The following is an 11,719-nucleotide window of genomic DNA, read 5'->3' on the forward strand; positions in this document are numbered from 1 at the left end:
GATGCTGTAAAGAACAATATTCTTTAGGAACCTGGAATGTCAGATCAATGAATCAAGGTAAGCTGGACGTGGTCAAACATGAGATGGCAAGATTGAACATCGACATCTTGGGAATCAGCGAACTAAAATGGACAGGCATGGGCGAATTTAATTCAAGTGACCATCATATCTACTACTGTGGGCAAGAATCCCTTAGACAAGATGGAGTAGCACCCGTAGTCAACAAAAGGGTGGGAAAAGCAGTACTGGGGTACAATCTCAAAAACGACAGAGTGATCTCAGTACGAATCCAAGGCAAACCATTCAACATCACAGTAATTCAAGTTTATGCCCCAACCACTGAGGCCGAAGAAGCTGAGGCTGATCGGTTCTATGAAGACCTACAACACCTTCTAGAACTAACACCAAAAAAAGATGTCCTCTTTATCATAGGGGATTGGAATGCTAAAGTAGGAAGTCAAGAAATCACCGGGATAACAGGCAGGCATGGCCTTGGTGTACAAAATGAAGCAGGACAAAGGCTAATAGAGTTTTGCCAAGACAACATGCTGATCATAGCAAACATTCTTTTCCAACAGCACAAGAGGCGACTCTACACATGGACATCACCAGATGGTCAATATCGAAATCAGATTGATTATGTCCTTTGCAACCAAAGATGGAGAAGCTCCATACAGTCAGTCAAAACAAGGCCTGAAGCTGACTGTGGCTCAGATCATGAGCTTCTTCTTGCAAAATTTCGGCTTAAATTGAAGAACGTAGGGAAAACCACTAAACCATTCAGCTATGACCTAAATCATACCCCTTATGAATATACAGTGGAGGTGAGGAATAGATTTCAGGGATTAGACCTGATAGACAGAGTGCCTGAGGAACTATGGACGGAGGTCCGTAACATTGTTCAGGAGGCAGCAACGAAATCTGTCCCAAAGAAAAAGAAATGCAAGAAAGCCAAGTGGCTGTCTGATGAGGCTTTACAAGTAGCTGAGGAAAGAAGGGCAGCGAAAAGCAAGGGAGAAAGGGGAAGATATACCCAACTGAATGCAGAGTTGAGAGAATGTAGAGTTCCAGAGCAAGGAGAGACAAGAAGGCCTTCTTAAATGCTGCACTCAATATGCCACCAGATTTGGAACACTCAACAGTGGCCACGAGACTGGAAAAGGTCAGTTCCAATTCCAAAGAAGGGCAATGCCAAAGAGTGTTCAAACTACCGCACAATTGCGCTCATTTCACATGCCAGCAAGGTGCTGCTCAAAATCCTACAAGCTTGGCTTCAGCAGCATGTGAACCGAGAACTACCAGAAGTACAAGCTGGGTTTCGAAGAGGCAGAGGAACTAGAGATCAAATCGCCAACATTCGCTGGATCATGGAGAAAGCAAGAGAATTCCAGAAAAATGTCTATTTCTGCTTCATTGACTACGCTAAAGCCTTTGATTGTGTGGATCACAACAAACTGTGGCAAATTCTGAAAGAGATGGGAGTACCAGACCACCTTACCTGTCTCCTGAGAAACCTGTACGAGGGCCAAGAAGCAGCAGTAAGAACCAGACATGGAACAACCAATTGGTTCAAAATTGGGAAAGGAGTATGACAAGGCTGCATATTGTTGCCCTGCTTATTTAACTTATATGCAGAGTACATCATGAGAAACGCCGGGTTGGATGAATCACAGGTCGGAATTCAGATTGCCGGGAGAATTATCAACAGCCACAGATACGCAGATGATACCACCCTAATGGCCGAAAGCGAAGAGGATCTAAAGAGCCTCTTGTTGAGGGTGAAAGTGGAGAGTGCAAAAGCTGGTTTGAAACTCAACATTAAAAACACTAAAATCATGGCATCTGGCCCCATCACTTCCTGGCATATAGAAGGGGAAGAAATGGAAGCAGTGCCAGTTTTTACTTTCTTGGGCTCCAAGATCACCGCAGACGGTGACTGCAGCCATGAAATTAAAAGACGCTTGCTCCTTGGGAGGAAAGCTATGGCAAACCTAGACAGCATGGTAAGAAGCAGAGACATCACCTTGCCGACAAAGGTCCATATAATCAAAACTATGGTTTTCCCAGTAGTAATGTATGGCTGTGAGTGCTGGACTATAAGGAAGGCTGAGCGCCGAAGAATCGATGCTTTCGAACTGTGGTGCTGGAGAAGACTCTTACGTGTCCCCTGGACTGCAAGGAGGTCAAATCAGTCAGTCCTAAAGGAAATCAACCCTGACTGCTCATTGGAAGGACAGATTCTGAAGCTGAAGCTCAAATACTTTGGCCACCTAATGCAAAGAGAAAACTCCCTGGAAAAGACCCTGATGCTGGGAAAGACTGAAGGCAAAAGGAGAAGGGGACGGCAGAAGATGAGATGGCTAGATAGCATCCCCGATGCAATGAATATGAACTTGAGCACACTCCAGGAAAGAGCGGAGGACAGGAAGGCCTGTAGTGCTATGGTCCGTGGGGTCACGAAGAGTCGGACATGACTTAACGACTGAACAAGGACAAGGTGTGTGCCAGGAGTCAGGAACGTACCGGCACATGTGGGATTGTGCAGAAGTCCAACCATTCTGGCGGGCAGTGGCAGCAGAGACTGGCCATATCACAAACCAAAATATCTCACATAGGCCAAGTTTAGCAACATTCAATTTATTTACAGGGGAGGCCAGTGATTTAAACAGTAAGGAGCTGATTACTCATTTACTTGTAGCTGCCAGATCCACGATAGCTAGGTTTTGGAAGGGATTCACCTTCCAGGGATTGGATTATTGGTATGCCGTGGTCTGGCCAATTGCCATAATGGAAGAAATATCACACAAGCTGAAGGTGGCCAGGAGTCAAAGCAAACACAAGTCATTCCATACGATGTGGTTTGACTACATGGCATACATGAACAGAGCACCAATATTTGATTCCCTCGCACTGTAAAACCCTACGGCTTTTGTAAGGAAGAAAACAGATGAAGAAGAATCCTGAGTCCGTCTGATAAAATATCTAGTAGCACTGACAAGTATTACCTGTGACCTCTGTGCACCCATCGAGATACAAGTGTACTGCAAGAAGATGTGATCCTGATGGAATTTGTTTTATTTTAGCTTCTGGTTTGGTTTTGCTTTGTTAATATTGCTGAAATTCAATAAAAATTTGCATTAAAGAAACCCCTAAGGAGTTCCGGTCGGAGCCAATGTTGCCCTGGCAGCATTCCGCGGAGCCTCTGTGGGACACTATCTCAAACAGCTTTTTAAAAGGTTGAAAAACCTTTTCATCTCTCCCCTGGAGTTAAAAGGGGAAGGAGGAGCAGCATCTGGATGAAGTTTTGGAAGATTAATCCTCTGTGTAAATTAGCAGGGGGGCTGGGCTCCGAAACTAGCCTGCCAGAGTTTAATCATCACTCAAAGTTGTTTTGAACCTCCTATCTAATTAGGAGAAATCAGGGCTGATGTGCTCCATTGTAGTTTATGGATTAAAAAATACCAACAATATTTGAGGAATGGATTAAGAAATATCAACAATATTTGAGGACCTGCAAGATCTGCTTGAAGAGAAGGATGAAAGCAAGGAGAAAAAAAGGATCTCCGCCTACCCCCCCATACCTCCCTTGGCAAAAGCTCTGAGAACTGAAGATACAGGGGAGTTACTTGCTCTGATAAAAACTTTGTCTTCGCAATTTGCTGAACAGGCTAAGAGGTTGGATACAATTCAAAATTCCATCACTGCCCTGCAAGGGGCTGTGGACTTAATTAACACTTCTTGGCAAAAAATGGAGGTGAAGGTTAATGAACTGCAAGATCGGGTGGCAGTGAATGAGACCATGTCACAAGCTTTTTTCAACTGTTTTTCTGTCAATGTCTCAGCTGGAGGCTTTTGTCCGCAGGGCAAATGTACATAACATTGGTATTAAAGATTTACCTACTGATGTAAATTTGTCTACTTTTGTAGATAAGCTTTTGCATGAGATACTCCCTGTACCATCTGATTATTCACTTGATATTGAGCAGGCATTCCGTGCGTCAAATGCCAAAGGGACTGGTTATACAATTATAGTTGAATTTGCAAGAATCTCCACAAAAAATTATATCCTGCGTTTGGCGAGAGAGGGTGGAAATCTTTTTTGGAAACAAGATAAAGTAATGTATTTCCGGATTACACCAAAGAAGTTGCTGATAAAAGTAGGTAATTTGGCAAGGCGAAAAATCTGGCAAAACAAATGAACTTGCAATTAGGGATGTCAGAGAATTCCGCCACGGATCTCAGTGAGGCCGAATGCCAGTGCATTTGGCCCCCCGAACTCCGTGGCGGAACGGCCTGCCACCCCCTGCCCCCCCGCGGATCCCCCCTGGGACGAGACTTACCTGGGGCGGATCTTCCGGGTGGCGGCGGCTCTGGTGGCGGCAGCTGTGGCGGCTGGTCTTCCGACCGGCTGCCGCCACCGCCATTTGCAGTCTTGTCTTGTAAAAAAAAAATTAAAAAAAACTATGTGATAGGCTACGTAAAGATTTACGTAGCCTATCATAGCTGGGTAAAACAAAAAACAAAACCCCCCGCGTACGCTATGATATTTACGTAGGCTAAATATTTACTTAGGCTAAAATGGCGAATCAAAAAGGGATGCAAATAGCACCCGCTACGCTATTTGCGTTCCCCTTTATTTTCGCCGTCATAGACTACGTAAATATTTACGTAGACTAAGACGGCCAAAAATAAGGAACGCATATGGCGGCGGCCGTAGCTGCCACCATTTGCGTACGAAGTTTGTTTTTTACCCAGAGCCCTCCGCGGCTGGAAATCCAGCTGCAGACGGCTCTGGCCTGGGCCTGGCCGGTTGCTCCGCGGAGCTGCAGCGGAGCACAGCCAGCCGTGGAGGATTCCAGGGGGAAGGAACAGATCACCTCCCCCCCGTTGAGGATTCCGGGGGGAGGGACGGAACGCCCCTCCCCCCACCATCAACATAATCGGTGGAAAGGTAAGTGACTTTCATACATCCCTACTTGCAATACCACTTAAAATATCCTGCTACATTTTGCATTTTTTCTGAAGGTCAGATGAAGAAGTTTCTAAATCACAGAATGGCAGAGGCATGGCTAAATGGAAAATTGCGTGAGATTTCTGTTCCAGCCCCATGAACTGGAATCTACAAACATGTTTTGTTAACTGGCTATGTTTAGTCTGTAAGATTCAGGCTAGGCCAGAGATAATTGCTCATATATATATCTGTCCTTTCCCCCTCCTTTTTTTTTTTTTTTCTTTTCTCATTTTTCTTTCTCTTTTCTTTAAATCCCTTCTTTTTAAAATGGATATGATATACTGTATTTAAATCTACTGTTTGAGGGTGTATAGAAATGTGCACACTCATTTATATATCTAGTACAAAATACATTATTGATTGTTGTAAGGTTGCTTTTAAGCTTTATTATTATATAACACTATAAAATTTAGTGATTTGATATTATTACTATCTATCCTTTTTAAGTTTCTTTTTATTATTATCATTATTATGGGACTGGTTAATAAGATTTTTAGCTGGTTAAATTGTTAAGTTTTACTATTATATGTTAACTGAAGGGCAATATATGGTTACTGGAAATGAATTGTAGGCCTGCTCCCTTGCTATAAGACTAATGATATGATATTGAAGTGTAAGGTTGATTACTTATGCTGTATTGAATTGTAATAGTGCCAATGGTTTAGGTATAATTTTTAAGTAGAATGGGATTTGAAGTTTGTGTGCAATGGAGTTCAAATTTAATCCTTTTAAATAATTTTTATAGATTTTCTTTTCTTCATGCTTTCTCCTTCCTTCTCCTTCTTCTGTTTTCTTTTTTCTCCTCTTTTTCGTTACTGCTGTGTCCTCATAAGAATACTGTATTGTTGGGGAAACTGTAGTTACTGACCCTGACTGCTCACTGGAAGGACAGATACTGAAGCTGAAGCTCAAATACTTTGGCCACCTAATGCGAAGAGAAAACTCTCTGGAAAAGACCCTGATGCTGGGAAGGATTGAAGGCAAAAGGAGAAGGGGACGGCAGAGGATGAGATGGCTGGATAGCATCACCGATGCAATGAATATGGACTTGAGCACGCTCCGGGAGAGAGCGCGGGACAGGGAGGCCTGGCGTGCTCTGGTCCACATGGGGTCATGAAGAGTCGGACACGACTGAACGACTGAACAACAACAATAGCAACTGTTTATTTCATTTATAAAGATAAAAAATAGAATAAAGTATTAAAAAAAAGAAACCCCTAAGGAAACCGCTGCTTCCAGCGGGGGAGGGAAGAGCATCTCCTGCCAGTGGCCACATTGGGAGTGACAAGGGAGGGAAGGAAAAAGTGGTGCACTGCCTCCACGCATCCATCGTGGGAGTGACGAGGTGTCAGGAGCGCCCTAGCTGCCTCTTGCAGTCCCCTCCAATAGCCAACTCAGGACACAGACGACGAGGATTCTTTCCGAGGCTTTATTACTTTATGACTCAGATACTTATCACTAGCGACTAAGCAAGGAACAGCACTGGGGTAGATAGCAGAGTAGCCTAAGCTCCAGGTAAGGTAGTTGGTCCCCGTTTGAAGGGGAACCGCGGGAAGACCCTGAACTTATGGGCTAGGGAGAGGTCCTCCCTCTTTCCCTTGGGTCCTTGGGATGCGACCGTTGCTTGCGTGCCAAACGAGCAGAGTGCCTCCTTTCGGCGCCCTCCATCTGGCGCCACTCCCTGTGTCTGCACCGAGCATCCAGCAAGCCCCCCTCCAGCGCTCTCTTGCTGCCAGGGTCACACTCTCTCCCAGGAATGCTGGCAGGAGGAATCTCTACCAGCTGTTGTGCCTGTGAGGGATGAGCTGGCTCCTCTCCCACGGATTGCTGTCCCTCCTCAGAATCAGAACTGCTCTGGGGCTCTATGGGCTCAGTCTCCACCCTGACTAGGGATGTACGAAAGTCACTTATCTTTCGCGGATTATGTTTATGGTGTGGGGGGGAGGCATTCCGTCCCTCCCTCCGGAATCCTCGATGGGGGGGAGGCACTCCATTCTTCCCCCTCCGGAATCCTCCGCGGCTGGCTGTGCTCCACGGCAGCTTCGCGGAGCAGCCGGCCAGGCCCAGCCAGGCCAGAGCCATCCGCAGCCGGATTTCCGGCCACGGAGGGCTCTGCGGGGGGGGAACCGCGTACACAAATGGTGGTGGCTACGGCCGCCGCCATTTGCGTTCCTTAGTTTGGGCCGTCTTAGTCTACGTAAATATTTACGTAGACTAAGATGGCCCAAACTAAGGTACGCAAATGGTGGCGGCCGTAGCCACCACCATTTGTGTACGCGGTTCTTTTTTTACCTTTTTTTTACCCAGTTGTTTTAGGCTACGCAAGTTTTTACGTAGCCTATCACGTCTCTGTAAAACAAAAAACTGCAAATGGCGGTGGCGGCAGCTCGTCAGAAGACCAGCCGCCGCCGCCCGGAAGATCCGCCCCAGGTAAGTCTCATCCGGGGGGGGGGATCCGTGGGGGGGTAGCAGGCTGTTCCGCCACAGATTTCGGGGGGCCGAATGCACTGGCATTCGGCCTCACTGTGATCTGTGGTGGAATTCTCTGCCATCCCTAACCCTGATGCAAGGGAGCCAGCTACTTCCAGTGAGGGAGGGAAGGGAGGAGCAGAGCGCCTCCTCACCACCACCATGCTGGGAAGGAAGAGAGGTCGTCCACGAGGAGGGGCTTTCCAGGCCGGCCAGATGGGTAGTGGCCTGTGCACAAGGCAGGAGGGGCTGGGCTGGGCTGCTGCAGCGGGCAGGACAATAGGGGCGGCAGGCAGCGCCTTGTCCGGGAGCCGAGGGCAGCGCTGCTTTGGCGCCCCGGCCAGTCCAGGGTTGCCCGGACTGTGTCCCAGGGAGGGGTCCTGGTTCACATAGGGCTCCGGGGGCGATCGCCTGCTGGCCCATTGCTCTGCTGGCGGGCCCCACCTGCAGCGCCCTCCTGGCGGCCAGAAAGAGCGAAGCCTTGCTGGGCGCAGGTGTCCGTGGGAGGCTCAGGTGTGTGCTGCCCGGACACCCGGCCCTCGTTGTGCTCCCCGCACCCCACCCTGGAGTGCGAAGCCCCCCTGTGCCCGACCAAAGGAGGCTGACGGAGAATGGGCGGGGTGGGGAAGCTCTGGTGAGGTGGAGGGGCTGCTGAGTGCGCCTGGGCTGTGGCAGAGGGGGCTGGAGGGGCTGCCCCCAGGTAGGCGTCGGGGGGAGGAGGGAGACCAAGCAGGAGCAGCCTGCACACCAGCGCAGGTGCACCCTCCTCCCCACAGGACAGTTACGCCGCCGCCACGTGCAGGGGCTGCAGTCATGTCCTGCTCTTCTGAAGTGTTCTCCCAATGGGCCTAACAACCGCCCTGTGAGGTAGCTCAGTGTTACTGTATTTGTCCGTTATACTGGGGGGGGGGGGGGCAACCTCAGGAAAACTATGGCACTTCCACCAATGGCAGATGCTGGGGAAATGGTGCCTTGGAGGGAGGGGGCTTTGAACGGCTCTGTTCTTCCAAAGGTGTTTTGACTCTGCAGCCTCCGAACAAAATGGCAGGAGTCTGTTCCTTTTCTTTCTGAACAGCTGTTGCCAGGCCTTGGTAGAGGGCCACATCCTGCAAAAATATCCCCCCCCAAAAATCCACTGCTCTGTTTCCAAGTGGCCGTTGCAAGGCCTTGGGCCGGGGTGGCTTCTGTTAAACGGGACCCACAGGAAGTCCCTGCAGGCATCAGGACTGCCCCGCAACCCATTGCAGGAGCTGGCCTGGGCTGGCGGATGCTGCCCGCCAGTACCCAGCAGGCCTGTCCTTCCGTCCAGAGGGCTCTTGCAAGGCGGAGGGAGGGGAAACGGTCTGCGTGGTTTTATTCTGATACCGTGTTGCTACTTATTTGTGTGGTGTTTGCACGCCTCTGTGTCTCTGGAAATCATCGAAGTTCTCCCTTTTGGTGCCCTCAGTTTGTTCTGGAAAAGCCCCCCTGCACATGTTCGGGACACGTTCCCCTGCATTCAGGTCCTCCATTTCCCTGCCTTGGATATGTTCAGCAACGCTATTTGTGTTGCCCTTATTTTTGCTGTAGTCTACGTAAAGCTTTACGTAGACTACAGCGACCAAATAAGGAACGGGAATGGCGGCTCCCTATGGGGGCCGCCATTTGCGTACGCACTTTTTTTTTTTTTTTAAAGTTGCCCGTGATAGGCTACGTGACGATTAACGTAGCCTATCACGGCTGACTTTGCAGATCTAGCCGTGATAGGCTACGTAAATCGTTACGTAGCCTATCACAGGACGTTTTTTTTTTTTTACTTTTCTGTTGAAGTTCGCGGCCGGGGAGACGGGGCGCTTCTCCCCGGCCTGAATTTCGGCCGGGGGTGAGGCGGGAAGCCTCCCCCTCAGCCTGAATTTCAGCCGGGCGAGGCGGGAAGACACCCCCCACTCGCATGAACTTCGGGGGGAGAAGCGAAGCGCCTCCCCCCCACCGCGAAAAAAGCTGCGGGACAAGGTAAGTCCCTTTCTTACATCCCTACAAGAAAGAAGTCAGCTCTTTCTTTCTGTGGTTTTCCCCCTTTAATAGGGAAGAGGATCAGCAGATACAACTTTTCTTACCCTTCAGCAACACATTATACTTGCAGAAATTCATTCTTAAAGGTACAAAAGCATCTGATCACTTTACAAAGTCTGGACAGGTGTACTGTGTAGTTAAAAACAAAGTAGCTGACCCCCTATTAGCTGTCTGTATTTTAGGAACACAACTTTAATTGCACCCCTTTTCATATCATGCTAGAGGTTTGGTGGAAATAGTGAGGATACAGGTGTGAGGAGATGGAGGCAGTGAGGACAGTAAGCAGAGAAGGTGTAAAAACAGCTTACCGTTTGCAGACATGCCTGAATGATTAAGCCAGCTTGAATACTTACACATAGCCTTTAAAACAAACTTATACAAGATTGGAGTTTGCATCTTAATGCTGAAGTTTGGAAGAAACATTTCAGGAATGCAAATCATATAGAGCTTACATGTATATAGGGATCAGAATAAACAACTGGGTAGACCCCCCCCCCCTTCGGAAGTTGAAGCTCTTCATTGTATGGAGCCAAACATCACAACCCACACATCCAATTACTATAAATCAAACTGTTGCAAATGTAGTGGGAATTAACCCTAGCTAAGAATGTAAGTAGTAAAGGAGGGGGGTTCGCATCAAACTCTAAACCATGCCCCATTCTCAAAGGTGACAGTTGCACCACCCCCTGTTGAGACAGGAAGTCCCGCCCTAGCCAAAAGCCCCACGTATGCGATCAGCTGACCCTGTCATATGACCTTCAGGGTCACCTGATGGGGGTCATGTGACCCCTCTACGAACTTGTCATCCCACCATGGACCAATAGGAATTGGTTTTAGAGCCCTAGGGGATATGGGTGTGTAAATGGCCCGCAGGGCCTTTTCCAAGCTACGCCGAGATTGGCCCGGCGGGGTCATGTGACCCCTCTACAAACTTGTCATGCCACCATGGGCCAATGGGCATTGGTTTTAGAGCCCTAGCATGTACGGGTGCAGAGATGGCCTGCAGGGCCTTTTCCAAGCCGCACCCGGATTGGCCCGGCAGGGTCATGTGACCCGTCTACGAACTCGCCATGCCACCATGGACCAATAGGAAGTGGTCTTAGAGCCTAGCCCTGTAAGGTCACGCCCCACAACCCCACTGACCAATAGGGACAGCCTTGCCCCCAGAAAAACAGCCTTTTTTCTTGCACAGACACGTTTTCTGCACAGAGAACATGGAATGGCTAAAGAACATGGAGTGGCCAAGAGTGACTGAAGGACCTTCGGGTTTTACTCATCCCCCGGTACCCTTGTGCATTCAGCCCAGAAAGATGGAAACTGCACCTATGACACCTGGAGTCATAAACAGTAAACCAGGGAAGGGAGTTGGTGTCACAGCAACTGTAACAGAGCGCTTACCTTTAGCTGTATTTCCCATGGGGCAAAGAACTTTTCCTGAAACCGAGTTACATGCCGATTGGAGCATGGATAGCACTGAGGTGAAGCCTGTTGAAGACATGGATAGCGGGTGCTTATGAAAATAGCCACCTTGCCTTTAGAGAAAATGCAGCTGGGGGATCCTGACACAGACTGGTCTACTTACCGCACAGCCCTTGAGGATCTGGAAGAGGATCTGGAAGTTGTGGCAGAGAAAGGAGGCACACTGGTAAGTGTTTATTTCTGAGATTTGTTCTTAATAGTATTTAGAGAGCAATTGTGGGGGCGGTACATGCTGCTGACTCTAAGCTTTCATTGTGTTACACAGGAACATGGAATGTGTGGTGATACTGAGAACCTGAACATCGAGAGTTCACCGACAGTCAACATTTCCTGCCTGTCAGGTATTTCCCCAGACACGTGCATAGAAAGATAAGGCTTTCTGTGGTGGTTGTTTCTTTTGCACCAATAAAAATGCTTTGTAGTAACCCTACGCGTCCATTCTTGTGTTAACCTACAAAATGTCAGAGCACGAAGAAATCCTAAAGATTTATTATACCCCGGTGGTGTTGGGAGTTTGGGTGGAGTGAACCCCTTATTTCAGGAGGCAAAGAAACAGAGCAAATTGCTGGTCAGAAGAGAGGTTACCAAGTGGCTCTCAGATCAGGAGGCTTACACACTGCATAAACCAGCCAGGATCCATTTTAAACGAAAAAGGACCATAGCGTCTGAAGTGGATGCACAATGGCAAGCCGATTTAGTCGACATGAA

General features: G+C 48.4%; 1 long non-coding RNA gene across 1 annotated transcript; it reads left to right on the forward strand.

Annotated features, from left to right (window-relative positions):
* The first annotated feature begins 9,311 nt into the window (after positions 1 to 9,311).
* Positions 9,312 to 11,425, forward strand: LOC146334087 (uncharacterized). Its single transcript, XR_014786414.1, has 3 exons — positions 9,312 to 9,472; positions 10,725 to 11,177; positions 11,277 to 11,425. It is a non-coding gene; the product is annotated as an uncharacterized LOC146334087 (long non-coding RNA).
* The last annotated feature ends 294 nt before the right edge of the window (positions 11,426 to 11,719 follow it).

Source organism: Heloderma suspectum, chromosome W (assembly GCF_057233095.1).
Source record: "Heloderma suspectum isolate Gila_16-S chromosome W, 16-S_ref, whole genome shotgun sequence".
Taxonomy (NCBI): Eukaryota; Metazoa; Chordata; class Lepidosauria; order Squamata; family Helodermatidae; genus Heloderma; species Heloderma suspectum.